The following is a 20,220-nucleotide window of genomic DNA, read 5'->3' as shown; positions in this document are numbered from 1 at the left end:
TCTTGTGAGATTTTGCTATGAAAACATGGAGCTGCTCAAAGGCATGTGCATCTGTCCATGTACTGCTCTTTATCTTGTTTATCTCCTTAAAAGTCAAACTTTCAGGACAACCTAAATAAAGGGAAGAAAATTCTCGCAGATAAGGTGAGTGACATGACATTGTTCATAAGATATCTGATGATGATTTAAGTATATATGGACCATGATATTGGACGCCATCAAGTTTATTATATTCCGTAGAGTTAAATCTAATGCCAGTATGATTGACAAATGTTAGGGATAATTGTGCCACATGAACTTCTCCATGGGAGATATTTGTTAAAGGGCTAATGATCTTAATGTGCATATCTCATTGTTCTCTCCCACTGACATAAGCCTCTCTCAATCTGTTCATAGTTTGTTAATTGTTACATTTGCCAAAGTTTTTGTTAACTATTTATGTTACTGTTATCATTAAGTCTTGACAGATACATTTACTGCAATGAAAACATGAATTTGCGCCTTGCATAAGGTTATTTTTCAAATGAACTATTCTAAGTTGAAGTGTTTTTTTTTTTGTTTGCATAATTAGCAAATTTATGATTTATGATTTATTTCTTGCTGCACTTATTTTCTAATATGACATCATCAACTTAGTATCAGTTTATAATTACCAAATTCCATACATTTTAGAATGAGTATACATTGTTGGAAAAAAAAAAAAGTACTGGATAAGGCGGAAAAATGGGTTACCAATTAATCTTAGTTACCTACCAATTGTTTTCTAACTTAAGAGCTTTAGAAAAAAAATATTTTAAGACTCTCCAAAATGATTCATGATTTCTTTTCAAACGATTACCACAACCACGAGAAGATGCAGCGGAATATGATTCTCTCAAAAGATAAGGATGATCTTATTATGGAAGATCTCTTTATTATTAAGAAGGCTATTTCTGCTAAACACATCATTCTAATTTTGAATAGAGAAGATTTTCTTTAGTTTAAGGTTTTTTTTTCCAAGTAGAGTTGCTTCCTCCCTCTGAGACCTTCCTCGTTCTCTTATGTCCTCTCACTCCTATAAATTAATTCTGGCTTCGACTGGTTGTGGGATGTTAGAACCCTTACAGATTCTAAACTTGGGGATGATCTCTTTAGGGGATCGGCCTCCTTGGAACTCTATAGGGGTTCCTCCTTCCAAGTTACTGCTCAAAGGCTGCAAAAAAGATTCATCAATTGCTTGAGAAAAGAGGAGGAATACATAGCTATTTATAGGGCTTCTAAACCCTAACTCATAATAGGACTCCTACTTAAGACTCTTACTTCTAACCAACTCCTAATAGGACTCCTACTCAAGACTCCTATTCCCTTACAACTCCTAATTCTTCTCTAAGAAAAAACCTCATACATGAATGTCCCTCTCAATTAGGACTCTCCTAACTAGAGTCCTAACAAAATGTCTCTCTCAATTAGGACTCTCCTAGCTAGAGTCCTAACAGAATGTCCCTCTCAATTAGGACTCTCCTAGCTAAAGTCCTAACAGTTTTACATGAATGTCCCTCTTAATTAGGACTCTCCTAGCTAGAGTCCTAACAAACCCGCCCTCTTCAAATCAGCCTTGTCCTCGAGGCTAATGATTCATGAATTTTGGGAATTTGATCTTCAAGTCATCATAGTTCTCCAAAGTGGCATCTTCTATTAGTAGGTTTGCCCACTGTATTAGCAATTCAGAAGTGGATCGTCGTCGTCGAGTCATAATCCGTCGATCAATAATGGCACTTGGTTGAGTCTAAAGTCCTCCTTGGGTAGTCATATTTGGTGGGTGGTTTTGGGCTATCTCCAAGCACCTATTTACAACTTCTGTCTGGTCGTCGGCTTGTGAGTGATTTGCCATACTCCTTTTCAATTTAGTACTCTTATAGTATAATTCTTTTGAGTCCCAATTGTAATGAGCTACGGAGCTTGGTACTTCCTCCAATTTTTTTATAATCTTACTAGTCTCTGAATCTTCCTGCCATTCCATCTTAATATCCTCAAAGAAGTTGCTGGTCGGAAGTGAAATGGCCAAAACTTCAGCTTGCTCGGGTAGCTACGAAAGCGCATCTGCAAGAACATTCTCTTTCTCCTTTTTGTAAGTTATTTCATAATCAAATCCAAGAAGTTTTGTTACCCAGTTTTGCTGCTCAGGGGATGATATCTTTCGCTCCAAAAAGTACTTGAGGCTTTTATGGTCGGTTTTAATTTGAAATCATCGACCAATCAAGTAGGGTCTCCACCTCGTTGCTGCACGCACAATGGCGAGTATCTCCTTATCATATGTTGACTTATTTTGATGGGAGGGAGATAATATCTTGCTAGTGTATGCGAGTGGTCGGTCATCTTGCATGAGAATGGCTTCAATTCTGACTCCAAATGCGTCGGCCTCAATAATGAAGGGTCGGTTAAAATATGGTAGTGTTAGCACCGGCGTCGTCGTCATGGCTGTCTTAAGTTTGTCGAAGGCAACGGAGGCTCTATCCGACCATTGGAAGACATCTTTTTTCTGTAAGGAAGTAAGTGGTGCACTGATGTCGCCATAGTTTTTCACGAACTTGCAGTAGTAGCCTGTTAAACCCAGAAAGCCATGTAGCAATTTTACGTTCCTCGGGGTAGGCCAGTTTTGTATTGCTTCAATTTTGAAGGGGTCTTCTGCTACACCTTCCTCTGATATGATATGCCCAAGATATTCCACCTTCTTTTGAAGAAAGCAAAAATTCATAGTGGTTGTTGTGTGTTCAAAAGGTGGTTTTCGGTATGTCTTCTTCGCATACTTGTATTTGATGATACCCGGATCGAAGGTCCAGCTTTGTGAAGATTTGTGCTCCCTTTCATCAAGCAATTCATCTACTACTAGAATAGGGTATTTATCCTTGATGGTTATGCCATTGAGAGCTCGGTAGTCAACACATAATCGCCATGTTCCGTCCTTCTTTCGTATGGGGAGCACCGGTGAAGAGTAGGGGCTGCAACATGGCCGAATAACTCCTGTTTCGAGCATCTCTTTTACAATCAATTCTATTTTATCCTTCTGGAGATGTGGATACTGATATGGCTAAGCATTTGCTGGAGGTTTTCCTAGAAGAATCGTTATATAATAATCATGCTGGCGGGTAAGAGGTAGGTTGCGCGGTTCGTCAAATATATCTAAATATTCAGCAAGCAAAGAAAGTAGATTTGGATCTTCAAATTCTGTTGACTCTCCCTTAGTTTGCTACTCAAGTTGTACCAAAAAGCCACTGCATGCTTTATGCAAAACCTTCTTCATTTGTTGTGTGCAAATCATCGTTACGTCGCCCCCACGTTTCCCGTGCAGTATCACTTGTTTCTCCTTATTGTAAAATTTCATAATTAGTTTCATAAAATTCCAATAAAAATCACCTAATGTTGTCAACCATTTAATTCTGAGCATGGCCTCATGATCATCAAGAGGAAGAAGGAAGAAATATGCAATTATCTCTTGGTCCTACAGCAATAGTTTCTCCTGCGGGCGCCTACGATCACACTTCAAAATCTGTCTGTCGGTGACCGTAACATCAAACCTGTAGCGATTCTCGATAGGTAATGCCATTCGGATAGCAACCTTACTGTTTAGGATATTATTAGTGCTGCCCGTGTCGATGAAAACAGTGATCAGTTGTTGTTTGAGAAGGCCTCCAACTTTCATCATTTGCGGGTTTGAGTAGCTGGCTAGTGCATGTACCGTAACTTTGGTCGGTTGTGGCTCTTCTTCTGCATCTTCTTCTTAATGTTCAATGCTCTCTTCTGGATATTCAATGACCTTTTATTCTACTGGTTCAATGATAAAAAGCCTCCCTTTACTACAGCGATACTCATGGCTCCACGGCTTGTCGCAATGCCAACATAACCCCTTCATAGATCGCTCCTGAAGCTCTTCTCTTGTCAACCTTTTTGGTGCAGGGACTCGGTCAATAATAGGGGGGGCTAAGGGCTTCAATATTACTGGTTGAGGAGTGACCCTAGTCCTTCGAGCTTCATGGTTCAATTGCTCCTCTTGATGTCGTGCGAAAGAGATGGCTGCCATAAGCATGTACGGTTGTCGCGCTTTAACTTCTGCTCGGATCTCCGGCTTTAAAGGTCCTCAATAGCTATTTTTGAGACCAATCAAGAGTTTGATTAGATAACCTTTCAAACCTGGTTTGGTACTCTTGAATGGTGGAGGTTTGTCGGATCTTTGCTAGTTGTCCGTCAATATTCTCGTAATCGGTTGGTCTAAAGCGGATCAGCAGTCCTTCTTTGAATTGTTGCCATGAAAGGACTCCATAAGTGTATTTAAACTAGTCAAACCACTGTATAGCATCCCCTTCAAGATGTATAGCTGCAATTTTCACCATAGATGCATCCGCGATTTTGTGGTACCGAAAATATCGCTCCCCGTGCAAGATCCAACCAATCGGGTCTCCTTCTTCCCATCTAGGGAAGTCCACCCTTATGTGTGGATAGTTGGGAACGATCATAGAGCCTCCCCTCCCTTGGAACTCATCTCTTCGGGCCTGGTGCAATTGGGCAAAGCTCTCTCCGTGATATGATTTTTTCGGGCTTAGTAGTCGGCCCAATCTAAGTTCGGTAAAGAGCGTCCGAATCGTATCCTCCATTCGCACCTCCAAGGCTTCGAATTTAGCATCGATTGCCTCCTTAGATGCCATAGTATATGCCTCCAAATCTATGATGTTAATATCTCTCTTTTGTTGTCAGGTTAAAGACATGTATAGGTTGAGAGAAGTGATGGTTGAAAGGGTTAGTGGATCGGTGGATGTAGGCTACGATTTAGGCTTGTTTTGTGGCTGTTTTGGGTGCAGTTTGAGGGTGTGGTTTGGTGGAGTTTTAGGGCTGTGGATGAAAATTTTGGATCTATGGTAGATGGCAGCAAAGGTTTGAGAGAAATCAGTGGAAGTTGCAGCAAGTATGTGTTGTCTTGTAAGAGCAGAATTGTCGTCAAAGAAACAGTGGTTTCTCGACGTAATTTCCACCAAAAACGTGAGAGAATTGAGGGGGAAATTGATAGAAAAATCACAGTTTATATGGCAGCAAGGATGACTAATTTAATCAAGAAAATTTCGGTAGTATAACAGCAAGGAAATTGGTACAAATTGTGATAGCAGAATTCTCATCGAAAAATTTCTACAGTTTACGATGAAAATTTATAGCAACACAAAAATCGGTTTTAGAGATGAATTCCTCAATAGATCAATCTTAGATGGAAGCCAAGATGATCTATAAAGTGTATAAGAAATTTCATTCAAAAAAGATTGCAAATAGATGGGTTAAGGCAACAATATGCGGCTGAAATTTTCTGCAGCATAGATTTTTAAGTATAGCAGATTGGATGTAAAAGATCAGAAGTTTATATTGAGAATTTTTTAATGAAACTAAAGGGAAATCCACTATTAGGAAGTGTCAAAGCTATCATAAAAATTTCGTAGAGATTTGGATAGAAACAACGTAGTATCATGATCAAACAATCAGTGCTATGCGGTTGAAATTTTACGGTGCAGATTTTCAAGTATAGCAGATTAGATGTAAAATATCAATGGTTTATATTGAGAATTTTTTGACAAAACCAAAGGGAAATCTGCTGTTAGGAAGTGTCAAAGATGTCATAAAATTTCGTGGAGATTTGGATAGAAAAAACATAGTAGCAAGATCAAACAGATAGTGCTATACGGTTGGGATTCTGCAATGTATCTTTCGTCGTAGAGATGAAAACTTTATGACGAAAAGTTTATGCAGCAATATAGGAATAATTTTTTTAGGATTTTCAAATAAAGATAACTAAATTGCAGCAGCAGTAAGGTAGAAAACCAAAACCTGTTGCAATTCACGGGGAGATCAAAGGATAATCCGTGGTGGTGGAGATGATGGCGGAATTCGGCGATGATCTTTTAAACAATTGTGGGAATTGCTTTGGGTGGTTGTGGAGGGTTGATGGATGGCTGTGGAAGAGCAGCGAGATGCCAAGAACGCTGCTCTAATACCAGGTGTTAGAACCCTTGCAGATTCTAAACTTGGGGTTGATCTCTTTAGGGGATCGGCCTCCTTGGAACTCTATAGGGGTTCCTCCCTCCAAGTTGCTGCTCAAAGGCTGCAGAAAAGATTTATCTATTGCTTGAGAAAATAGGAGGAATACATGGCTATTTATAGGGCTTCTAAACCCTAACTCCTAAAAGGACTCCTACTTAAGACTCTTACTTCTAACCAACTCCTAATAGGATTCCTACTGAAGACTCCTATTCCCTTACAACTCCTAATTCTTCTCTAAGAAAAAATCTCATACATGAATGTCCCTCTCAATTAGGACTCTCCTAACTAGAGTCCTAACAGAATGTCCCTCTCAATTAGGACTCTCCTAGCTAGAGTCCTAACAGAATGTCCCTCTCAATTAGGACTCTCCTAGCTAAAGTCCTAACAGTTTTACATGAATGTCTCTCTTAATTAGGACTCTCCTAGCTAGAGTCCTAACATGGGAGAGCTATAAGTAACAGCTCTTCCATCAAGTTTTCGACTGATAACATCTCTTTTAATAAATGACTTATCAATTTTATATTTTTAATTAAAACATTTTAAAATATAAAAATTATAATTTAAATTAAAAAATCATGATTTTTAAAAATTGTGAACTTCCGATTCGAATCGGAATGAGAACCGTCAGTTCTGATTCTCAAAAACTAGGAACTATAACTGAATCGTCGAGGTATATTTATAGCTTGATTTGGAATTGATGAACCGTCAAATCAGTTAGGTTTTAATTTCAGCACGGTTTGATTCTGGTTCAAATAGAATCATGGTCAGAACTTCTTTTTCAATGTAAATGAGACGGAAAACTATTCTCTACTCTCAGAAATTATTTCTGACTTTCAATGGAATACAATTGCTTTCGAATTTATGTTTCATCCTATATTCATAGGTAAAATTCGTGAAATGCATCTCTCATAGAATTCGAATGATAATGTTCGGGTTTGGATTACCCCATAGACAATACTAGTGAGAGGTACTTATTTAACTAGACTCCCTCTCTTTGATAAGCTTGATAGGCTTAGAGAGTGATTTGGCACCTTAAAGTTGCTCTTACGATCTAAATTTCTTTAGAATTATCTCTCTTTCTCTGCTTTTGTTTCAAATATTGTTCGAGATGTTTCGCATGTCAGCCATCTTTTCACATATTTGCATCTTCATTTTTTTTTAATCATCTTTGCTCAATCCTTTTTTGGAGTTCCTTTCAACGAACTCTTTAACTTCCGGTTTCAATTTCGATAGTTGTTCTCGCACCTCATTATGCAGCAGTAGTATTATTATCATCTCCTTTTGGTTTTAAATAGGGATGATTTTAACATATGCCAATTTATTTTCATCGAAACTGACACCTAAATAGGGTTCCAGGTCACTAGAACCAAAAGATACCATAATGCATCCTGATATATACCGCATCAATGACTGATAATAACTGTCTTACCTTATCAAGATCAGAGGATAATCAAGCGGTTCACCTAATCTTATCTCATACTAGTCAGTAAAGCCCAGGGATCAAGTTAAAAAAGGAACCTATCAACTCATGCTGAGAAGGGGGCAACTCTCTACACATTGACTCAGTCTTACAACTCAAACTACTGTCTTCTCCCCTTCGTTGATTTAAGCATCAAAGAGGTCGTGCTGAGTAACTCTCGGCACTGGCCTATCATGTAGGATCATCGACGATCAATAGGCGACCCCGTTGTTAGGACGCACTAGGACGACCTAGCCCCAAGAAGGAACCTTACAGCCAGGAAGATCGCCAACTGCTTGCCCAGACATCTCGAACCAGGTTTGCACCGAAAGGACCGCTTCCAACCAAGCTGCCCATGCAATCACCCTGCCAAGTCCCCCACGTCAACTAGGAAGAGGCACCTAGATGAGCTTGCACATTCGGTAGTGGACCAACCGTGTCGACTTATCAACCGATAGTATTCGTGACACCATCATTCTAGCGCTAGAAGGAGGGTCGAACGTCATAGGCACACCCTACTGCCACAATTCCTAGTGAATGCCTAGGACAAGGAGGGCCCCTCCTCCTTTCGTCAAGGGGTGGAGGCGAGCCCCACGCTTACCTCATGAGAAGCACCCCCTAGGCTTTGGTGTCGGGGGGCCAAGCGCCCGTGGTTTTGCACTCCTGTTGCACCCTTGGCAACACCACCCCTTGACCCCTTTTAAGCCAACACCTAGCCTCCCTCGCTTATGGGAGAGTCAGAGCTTGACCCTTGGTGACTCCCGAAAGGATGCTCCGATGACATCCGAGGCTTAGGGCTCCTGCCCCATGAAGTAGTGAGGTGAAGTGAGGAAAAAGGATTCAAAACATTCCTAACACCACTCAAGAATCATCCCAAAGGTGAATAGTATATTCCAAAAAGGTTTTCATTAAACCGGACAAAACGAGTTACAAAAGCATATGTCATCCTGAAAGAGAGGCCACAAAACAAGATGTCATCCATGGGAGCAAGTACTTTAGCATCTGAGGGAAGCTCCATGTAAGGATTCTCGTGTTATGATCAAACTGGCACCAAGAGGGGGGTAAATTATTGCTTATGATAAAAATTTCGTCGATTCAGAAAACTTCAATGATTTTAAAAAGCTTGATTCGATGAAACCTATATTATAATTGATAACGAAACTATGTTTCACTTTAAGTAAATATAATAAGCAATTAAAAACATAGAGCAATAGTAATGAAGAACAAAAGGAGAGCGCACACTAAATTTATAATAGTTCGATCATCGTGACCTACATCCACTCCTAATTTCTCCTCCATTGAGGCCATCGATGTCTACTAGTGGTCTTTCTTCAATAGACGAGGACCAACCACTCTCTTACAATACTTTCTCCTTTTTATACGTTTAGGAGATAACTTTTTACAAGTCTCACACCTCTCTTAGATTGAAGAAAGAGGAGGACACTTAACACATTTTCAATACTTTCTAACCAAAATCTCAAGACTTATTCACACTTTTTATGTTCTTTCATACAAGAAAGATTGGGGTATTTATAGTCCATAATGGATTCAAAAATAGAGCAAAAAAGTATCTAATCTCGGGTTTTCAGGGTACTGGTGGTACCACTGCTAGTACTGGGTGGTACCATTGTCTGCAAACTTATACTGGGTGACACCACTACCCAGTCTGGGCAGTAACACCACCTGATAGAGCCTCAAAGATCGGGCTATGGCAGTACCACTACCTGATAGGGTGGTACCACCGTTTGACAGGATGGTACCACCACTTGGCAGCATTAATTGCCGACGGTACCATCGCCCAATCTATGTGGAACCACTACCCAGACCACATGGGAGGCTGAACCTTAGGTGGTATCACCGCCCAGTCTGGGTGGTGCCATCGCCTGATGTGGCTCCAAGTGGCTAAATGAGCCATCTAACCAACCTAATTCAGCCGGCCCAATTGGCCCCCAATTGGGTTAGTAGGATTTCACCTATAACTAACTCAAATTAAAATCCTAACTAAGATAATTAAGACTAAAATAATTATGATATAAGTAATCTAAGTTGTCCGGTATGTCAATTGTTCAACTGAACTCTTAGTGAACTTCCGACGAACTCCCGGCGATCTTCCGGCAAGCTTTCGACGAACTTTCGGTGAGCTTTCATTGTATCATCCGATCCTTCGGTGTATCCCCCGATTCATTTGGCCTAATACCTGATTATGGACTCTGACCCAACTTCAATTATCGTTTTGCCTTTCTCACGATCGTATTTAATCCTGCACCACTCATTTTAACATATGGATTAGATCATGAATTCACCAATTGATTTCATCATCAAAATATGAGATTCAACAATCTCCCCCTTTTTGATGATGACAACCAATTGATGATAGAGTTAATCTTAACTCCCCCTATCTATATACTAAGATAAGGCAAAGTTGAATTTAAAAGGAATCATTAACTTTGAATTCAAGTGAAACAATTTCAATCATAGTGATCAAATGTAATATATCAAAATTTTATATATTGTGCATCATCATAGTTTCAAGTCATCAAAATATAACATGCACAATTTCATCACTTCATAACAAATCAACATTACTTTAGTCATAACCTATATGATACTAAAGCATTCATCACTTTATCCATGATACCATCATTTTGGGAATAACATTCATGATACCAAGGCTTTCATATTTTTAATCATTTTGGGCATAATATACATAATATCAAAGTATTCATATTTTCAATCATTTTGGACATAACATCCATGATTCTAAAGTATTTTTTAATCTTTTATCACTTCATGATACCAAATATAACATTATGACTCCAAACATTCATCATTTCTCCCCCTTTATCATCAACAAAAAAGGAGAATCATTCAAAAATTTATGCAAGTAAATTTTACACTCATTTATATAAGCTATAAAATTTGTAAAATGAGAAGTTAAGCAAAAAAACTTTGTAAGATAACTACTTTTTCTTCTTGAAATGGGTAAACTAGCAATTTTATTTTAGATGTGCAAGTATTTTTTAGTTCTTCTTGAGATGTGCAAGTTTCTTTTTTCCTTTGTCTTAAAAATAAGAGGAAGAAGAATAAGGGAGAAATTCATTCATCACAAGAAAAATCAAGTTATAAGAACCAAATCCATGAAAGGATTTGAACCAAATTAAATCCATGAACCAAATCAAATCCATAAAAAATAAGTTTCATTGAATCAAGCTTAAACTATCACTAAGAGAAAGGATTCATCATAAAATATCAAAATGTACATACTAAGAATTCATGAATCAAATCCCAATTCTTGCAAATAGAAGGAAGGAAGATTCATAAGAAATGATTATTATGTAAAAGATCATCACATACCAAAAATCCATGAAAAACTCTTCTTTCGTGTATTGCAAGAAAAAGGAACAAACGAGATGATCTCTATTTAAAAAGAAAACTTAAATTATGAAAAATCAAGAAATCTAAAAAATATATAGAGAAATTCATACATTTAAAAGATTTAACATGCTTAATTCTCTTCTAATAAAATTAAATTATTTCTCATTTAAAGGTTTTATAAAAATATCAGCAAATTGATGTTTTGTATCAATAAATTCTAAAGATATATCATGGTTATTAATATAATCTCTAATAAAATGATACATAATGTCAATATTTTTTGTTCTAGAGTATTGAATGATATTTTTTATTAAACATATTGCACTAGTGTTATCATATTTTATAGGTATATTTTTCAAGTGAATTTTATAATCTTCTAATGTGTTTTTTATTCATATAACTTTAGCACAACATGCACCTACTTCTATATACTCAACTTCGACTATAGATAATGCAATTGAGTTTTGTTCCTTGGAAGACCAAGAGACAAGTGCATGACCTAAGAGTTGACATATTATTGATGTGTTTTTTCTATCTACTCTACATTCAGCAAAATCTGCATCGGCATAAGCAATTATTCAAAGTTTTTGGATTTTGGATACCATAATCCTAGATTAGGAGTTCCTTTTAGGTATTTAAAAATCCTCTTAATAGCTTTTCGATGAGATTGCTTAGGATTAGATTGAAATCTAGCACATAATCCGATACTAAACATAATGTTCGATCTATGTGCGGTGAGAGATAGTAAACTACCTATCATACCCCTATAAGTTTTTTGATCAAAATTTTCTCTATCATGTTCTATATCTAACTTTGTAGAAATACTCATTGGTGTGTTAATAGCCTTAAAACTATCTATATTGAACCATTTTAATAGATTTAAAGCATATTTAGTTTGACTCACAAAAATTTCATTACTTAGTTGTTTAATTTGCAATCGTAAGAAAATAGTTAATTCACCCATTAAGCTCATTTCAAATTCTTGGCTCATACTTTTGGTAAAATATTCATATAACGACTCATTCGTAGAACAAAAAATAATATCATCAATATAAATTTAAACTATAAAAAAATTATTTTTAAAATATTTAATAAATAATGTGGTATCAACCTTGTCTTTCAAAAAATCATTCTTAATTAGAAAGGAACTCTTTCAAACCAAGCCCTTATTGCTTGTTTCAAACCATAGAGAGTCTTAGACAACTTAAAAACATGATTTGGAAAAATGATATTCTCAAATCCGGGTGGTTGTTCAATATAAACTTCTTCGGAAATGAAGCCATTAAGAAAATCACTTATAATATCCATTTGAAATGGCTTAAAATTATTACAACTAGCATAGGCAAGGAGAATCCTTATGGCTTCAAGTTTAACCACAAGAGCGAAGGTTATTGTTGAATCTCGAATTTTGATGATGAAACCAATTGATAATTGTGTTTATGATTTGATTTATGTTTTGAGTGACGTAGGATGCTTCGATCAGGATGAGAAAATTAAAGCAGGAAGAATCATATTGGGCCGGAGGAAAACATGTTAGAAGATTGGACATCGGGCCGGAGGATTGATCGACGTATTGACAAAAGGCTTCGGGCCATGGATTTGGGCATCGGGCCAAGAAGAGTGGATATTGCGCCAAGGATATTGGAGTTGCTGAGTCAACTGGCCAATTGGGCAATAAGCCGCAAGAGAGGACGATGCACTAAAGAATCGGACGAAGTGTCGAGGGACCAATGACATGCCGGACAACATGATTAATACTTAGTATTAATTGTCTAGATTAATACTTAGTACTCTTGATCCTAACAATTGGTATCAGAGCGGGGTTAACTCTCAAACGGATTAAAACCCAAGAGAGATGGCATACGCCGGAAACCAAGAGGGCCATTCTATTACACGTCCACCCATGTTCAATAGGACGGACTATACCTATTGGAAGACCTGAATGAGGATCTTTCTTATTTCTATGGATTTTGAACTTTGGAATCTTGTCGAAAATGGATTTTCGAAGTCTTCTCTTCCAATGATCGATTCGAATGAATTGGAGAAAAAGGCTTTCGCTCTTAATGCAAAGGCAATGAATTCCTTATTTTGTGCGCTTGATAAAAATGAGTTCAACCGTGTTTCGGTTTGTGAAACTGCATTTGATATTTGGCACACACTCGAAGTAACTCACGAAGGCACAAGTAGAGTGAAAGAGTCAAAAATCAATCTTTTGTTACATTCTTTCGAACTTTTCCGGATGAAACTGAGTGAGACTATTGGCGACATGTTTACCCGTTTCACGGATGTCGTCAACGGTCTAAAAGGACTCAGAAATTTTTTTTCGGATTTTGAGCTCGTAAATAAGATTCTAAGATCCCTTCCTAAGAGTTGGGATCCTAAAGTCACTACTATTCAAGAGGCGAAAGATCTAAACAACTTCCCTCTTGAAGAACTAATCGGGTCATTAATGACCTACGAGATGACTTGCAAAGCTCATGAAGAGTAAGAAGACATCCTTCCAAAGAACAGGAAGGATATGACACTTAGAACTTCAGAAGACCACTTGAGAGAAAACTCAAGTGATAAGGACTGTGACGATGACTTGGCACTTCTAACAAGAAAATTTAAAAAATTCATTAAAAGAAACAAGTTTAAGAATGACAAAAAAATAAACTTGAACCCAAGAAGGACCAAGTTATTTGCTATGAGTGCAAAAAGCCGGGACACTACAAGAGTGATTGTCCCCAAGTCAAAAAGAGAACATCAAAGAAGAAGGCGCTCAAAGCAACATATGGACTTGTTCGGACCAATCTCTACTTTAAACCTAGGAGGTAGCAAATACGCCTTCGTCATTGTGGATGATTATAGCAGATACACATGGACTTACTTCTTAAAACAGAAAAGTGAATGCTTTAGATATTTTACCAAGTTTTGTAAACTTGTTCAGAATGAGAAGGGTTCTATGATTTCGTCAATTAGAAGTGATCACGGTGGTGAATTTCAAAACTATGATTTCCAAGAATTTTGTGAACTCAATGGATACAACCATAATTTCTCTACTCCTAGAAATCCTTAACAAAATGGAGTAGTAGAAAGAAAAAATCGAAATTTACAAGAAATGACAAGAATCATGTTGAATGAACATAGCCTACCAAAATATTTTTGGGCCGAAGCCGTAAATACTGCATGCTATATTTTGAATAGAGTTCTAGTAAGACCCTTACTCACCAAAACTCCCTATGAGTTATGGAACAACAAAAAACCCAATGTTTCATATTTTAAAGTCTTTGGATGTAAGTGTTTTATCTTGAATGAAAAGGATAACTTAGGAAAATTTGATGCTAAATCCGATGAAGGAATCTTTCTTGGTTATTCTTCAGTTTCTAAAGCCTTTCGTATCTTCAATAAAAGAACTTTAATTATTGAAGAATTCATTCATGTTGTTTTCAATTAGATTTCCGAAATCAGGAAAAACGATTTTGATGATTATGTTAATTTTGATTCCTTAAATTTAAATGAAACCTCGTCTCCAACTAGCAACTTGGATGCATCCACTTCCGAAACATCCTTACCCAAGGATTGGAAGTATGTAGATGCTCATCCTAAGGAGCTAATCTTAGGAGACACATCAAAGGGGGTTCAAACACGTTCTTCTCTTAAAATTTTTTATTCCAACGCCGCTTTTCTCTCCCAAATTGAACCCAAATGTGTTGACGAAGCTATGAAAGATGATTCATGGATTATCACAATGCAAGATGAATTAAATCAATTTGAGAGAAATGAGGTGTGGAAGCTTGTTCCTAGGCCAAATGACCATTTAGTTATTGGTACTAAATGGGTTTTTAGAAACAAGCAAGATGAATATTGTATCGTGGTTAAAAACAAGGCTAGATTAGTGGCCAAAGGTTTCAACCAAGAAGAAGGTATCGATTACGAAGAAACCTTCGCTCTTGTGGCTCGATTAGAAGCCATAAGGATGCTCCTTGCCTACGCTAGTAGTAATAATTTTAAGTTATTTCAAATGGATGTTAAAAGCGCTTTTCTTAATGGCTTTATTTCCGAAGAAGTCTATGTTGAACAACCTCCTGGATTTGAAAATAATAGCCTCCCTAATCATGTGTTTAGATTAACTAAAGCTCTATATGGTTTAAAACAAGCTCCGAGGGCTTGGTATGAGAGACTTAGTTCTTTTCTTATCGAAAAAAAATTCACAAAAGGCAAGGTTGATACTACATTGTTCATCAAGAGTTTTGAAATTGATTTTCTCATTGTTCAGATTTGTGTTGATGATATTATCTTTGGTTCTACGAATGAATCTCTTTGTGAATCTTTTGCTAAAACTATGAGTCTTGAATTCGAAATGAGTTTAATGGGAAAATTAACATTCTTCTTAGGCTTACAAATCAAACAACTAAGCAATGACATTTTTATTAGTCAAACTAAATATGCTATGAATTTGCTAAAAAAGTTTAATATGAATAACTCAAAAGCTATTAACACTCCTATGAGCACCTCCACTAAGTTAGAAATCTATGAAAATGGAGAAAGCTTCGATAAAAAAACTTATAGGGGCATGATATGAAGTTTACTTTACCTCACTGCAACTAGACCAGATATCATGTTCAGTGTAGGCCTTTGTGCTAGATTTCAATCAAACCCTAAAATATCTCATCTCAAAGCAGTTAAAAGAATACTTAAATATCTTAATGGTACCACAAATCTAGGATTATGGTACCTAAAATCAAAGAATCTTAAGTTATTTGCTTATGCTGATGCGGACTTTGCTGGCTATAAACTAGATAGAAAAAGCACATAAGGAACATGTCAATTTTTAGGACATGCCCTTGTTTCCTGATCATCTAAGAAACAAAACTCGGTTGCACTATCAACAACCGAAGCGGAATATATTGCAGCAAGTGCATGCTGTGCACAAGTTGTATGGATGAAAAACACCTTAGAAGATTATAAAATTCATCTTAAAAATATTCCCATTAAATGTGATAACACAAGTGTAATATGCTTAACGAAGAATCCTATACAACACTCAAGAACAAAACATATTGATATTAGACATCACTTTATACGAGATCATGTTACTAATCATAATGTAATCATAGAGTTCATTGATACTAAACATCAACTAGCTGATATTTTTACAAAACCTCTAAATGAAGAACAATTTGATTTCATAAGAAGAGAATTAGGAATGTTGATGTGTCTGAATACATAAACTAGTTAAAATTATCTTTTGGACTTTATTGAATGATCAAATCACTTGATTGCCATTACATGCCTAAATAACATGTTGGAAATTATGTGCATGTTTTGTCTTCATGATTGTATTTGAAAATCAATAGCATAGTCTTGTCCGAATGCATGAAAGTGTTAATTTCATTTTCGGATTCACTTAACAATTAGTATCCTAACAATCGGATTTTCTCATACACTTATGAAAAATATTTTTCTAAAATGGATTTGATGAAATGATTCTTGCTTATAAATTTCATCTTGAAATATGGATGATAGTGTTTTTACTTGCAAAGACTTGTTTCACATACATATCTTGATCCTTGTAAAAATGAAGCATGATTTAATCTCTCATCGATTTTAACTTCACTCAAAGTAAAATTACAAATACCCTTCCTCCTTCATGCAAAAAGATTATAACAAATAAAAAGGAAGAAGTATTCAAAGCAATCTATGTATCATGCTTTCCTTTATATGCTTGGAAAATAACATGTAAAGGCATGAGCAACTATAACACTTATGCTCAAAATTCGCTTATTGTTCTCCTGCTATCACAATTACCATGCTTTTTGTTGATGACAAAGGGGGAGAAATATATGAGTATTAATGCCATGCTTGCATCATCGAGAAATATATGAGTATTAATGCCATGCTTGCATCACCAAGAGATATATGAATTGATGCTATGATTGCTATAATTTGCATTATGCCTTGTTTGTATCATGTAATGATATCAAAATCTTACTTCGCAGTTTTACATGTTGATATCTTACAATATGATGAATTGCTACTATTACCATCATTCAAACCTGTTATGTAAAATTTGAAAATGAATGTCAAGCCTTGACATCATCTTCAGAGAGAAACATCATGATGGGAATCATGATGGGAATATTGATAAGTTTAAATGATTTTAACTTATCAATATGTCTCTTGAATTCAAAGGTTTTGAATTCAAGAATGACTTATCTCAAGTATGACATATAAACAGGGGGAGTTAAGGTTAACTCCATTATCAATTGATTGTCATCATCAAAAAGGGGGAGATTGTTGAATCTCGGATTTTGATGATGAAGTCAATTGTCATTTGTTATCTAATCTATATGTTGAGATAAGTGTGCAGGATTAACTACGATAAAAATAAGATATGCAACAGGAGTTGCGCCAGAGTCAAGACAATGATCACGTTGGGAGTTCGAGAGTTCGACGGAAGTTCGGATAGTCGTCGGAGGTTTTGCGGGAACAAATCCGAGAAGTCCATGAGCTTGCCAAAGAAGCTCGTCGGAACTCGCCAAGTGGATCATCGCAAGTCCAAGAGTTTTCTGGAAGTTCGCAGGAGCATCACCGAGGGTTCATCGGATGATCGACGGAAGTTCGCCGGAAGCTCACCGGAAGAAGCGATTGACGCACCGGAGCAAGTTGCAGTAAATATCTTAGGAAAAATCATAGTTAGCATAATGATTAAGTTGGAAATGGGAGGTGATCCCATTAACTTAATCTTGGGGCTATTGGGCCCCTGAAAAACCCAAATTGGGCCGAATGGATCAACCCATTCGGAACCTGATTTCTGCCAAGTGGTTGAACCACCCAAGCCAGGAGGTGGCACCGCCTGGGCTAAGTCTCCAAGCGAGACTGGGCGGGGCAACCGCCCCAGCCAGGAGGTGACACCGCCTGGGCTTAGTCTCCAAGTGAGACTGGGCGGTGCAACCTCCCCTGATAGAGGTGGCACCGCCTGGGCTCGGTCTCCGAGCTCTGGCTGAGCGGTGCAACCGCCTCAATCAGGAGGTGGCACCGCCTGAGCTCGATCTTCGAGCTCTGGCAGGAGGTGCAATCGCCCCTGACAGGAGGTGGCACCGCCTAGAGGCTCAATCTTCGAGCTCTGCCAGGCGGTGCAATCGCTCCAATCAGGAGGTGCAACCGCTAGATCCCGGAATTCTAGGAATTGACAGTTTTGATCTCTAAATTCAAACTGGGTTGGGGCCTATAAATACCCCACCCATTCAGCACTGAAAGGGCACTGAATATACACTGAAATCCTGATCTTGTTCTATGATTTTTAGAGCTCAAAATTGTTGTAAAGGCCAAAAGTTCTTCTCCCTCTTTTCTTCCAAGTTCTGAGCTTTAAAGAGAGGAGAGAAAATTCTATAAGGGTTGTCTCCTAAGCCCGTCAAAAGGAGTGAAACTGTAAAAAGGTGGTTGGCCTTCGCTTATTGAAGGAAGGCCTCTAGTTGACGTCGGTGACCTCATCGGTGGAGGAAGCCAAAAGTGGAGTAGGTCAAGATTGACTGAACCACTCTAAATCTCGGTTTGCATTTACTTTGAGCATATTATCTTTACTGCAAACCTCCTCTAAATCTTACTGCTTTCTGCACATATACAATCGGGTTTCAAGTTTTGCACTTTCCGAATCGGCATTTAGACGTAAAACAGTTTCATCGTACGATCATCATATTTCTGTTTGCATTTATGTTTTGATTTCTATCATAACTGCAAACTACCTTTATATCCTTGCTTAAACTGCATCTTGCTTAATCAAGTGATTTACAAATCAGCATTTAGATGTAAATCAGTTTTTTCGTACGAATATCATATTTCAGTTTGCGCCTACTATCTGATTAGAATCATAACTGCAAACTGCATTTATATCTTTCCTGCATCTTGCTTAAACAAAAGTTAAAGTGATTTACGAATCGGCTTTCTTACCAAAATCACTTTTAACGAACGAACGCAGTTTTTATTTTTCGTAGAAGGTTTTCCGCTGCACTAATTCACCCCCCCCCTCTTAGTGCTCTTGATCCTAACAATAATACCCTAAGGTTTTATCATGGAAGAAAGGGAAGAAAAGAGAATGATAATGATCGCTTCGAGGGGATTGGCCTCCTTAATCGCTTCGAGGGGATCGGCCCTCCTTGATCACTTCGAGGGGATTAGCCTCCTTGATCACTTCGAGGGGATCGACCTCCTAGGGTTTGTCCATAGAGTGGAATAACATTTCATTGATTGATTGATTGATTGATTTCGAAAAGAAAGGATTACATCACTATTTATAGAGTTCCACCCAAAGTCCACTTGGACTTAGACTCTAATAATAAATACATATTAAATAAACTTTTACTTGACTCTAACTGAACCAAAACGACTCTTTCAGTACTTCAATCATAGGCTATCTGCAATGCATCACAACCCGTTGATCATGTAAGTATGGTCTCCACTTTTTGACAGTGTAAGCAACAGGTTAGTCTTTCAGTATAGTAATCATTGCAAGAAACTCCTGGCCTTTGCTATCACGAGTTAAAATTTGTCCATTAGCAATCTTTACTTCGAATCTATCACTGCCTTCAATGTGGTAAGCTAATCGGGCTGTAACTTTCCTGTCCATAAAATTATTAGTGCTGCACATATCAATCAACATAGTGACAGGCTGATGCTTCAAAGTTCCTCTGATTTTCATAGTTTGTGGGTTAACATAGCCAGCTAATCCATGCACTGTATGTGTGATGGCTTCACTATCTTTATCAGTTTCCACACCTTCATAATCGGAGTCCAACTCTTCTGCTTTCGGTTTCTCTCCAATTGGCTCAACCATCATATGTTGCCCTTGTTTACAATGGTGCTCCATACTCCACTTTTCATCAAGTACAAACCCCTTGCTGATATTTCCTTGCTAATATTTTTCTCATGTAGATGTGCGAATGAGAAAGCACCTATCATAGTGCAGGGTTGACGAGCCTTAACTTCACACCGGATCTCTGGAATAAGCCCTTCAATAAATATACCCAAAAGTTTTCGTTCTGACCAATCCCTAACTTGATTTGATAATCTTTCAAACTTGTTATGATATTCCAATACTGTAGAAGTCTGACGAATTTTGATGAGCTGTCCATTAACATTCTCATATTCTGATAGGCCGAAGCGAATAATAAGCCCTCTTTTGAACTGCTCCCATGAAGGAACTTCGTGGAATGTTTCATACCAATCATACCATTGGATTGCATCTCTCTCTAATTGGATTGAGGCTATTTCCACCTTGGATTCTTCTGGAGTTCTATGAAAATGAAAAAAAGTTTCTACCCTAGAGATCCAACTAATCAGATCTCCATCTT

The sequence above is a fragment of the Musa acuminata genome, chromosome BXJ3-5 (genome assembly GCF_036884655.1).
Source record: "Musa acuminata AAA Group cultivar baxijiao chromosome BXJ3-5, Cavendish_Baxijiao_AAA, whole genome shotgun sequence".
NCBI classification, from domain to species: Eukaryota; Viridiplantae; Streptophyta; class Magnoliopsida; order Zingiberales; family Musaceae; genus Musa; species Musa acuminata.
This window is presented reverse-complemented; position numbering follows the sequence as displayed.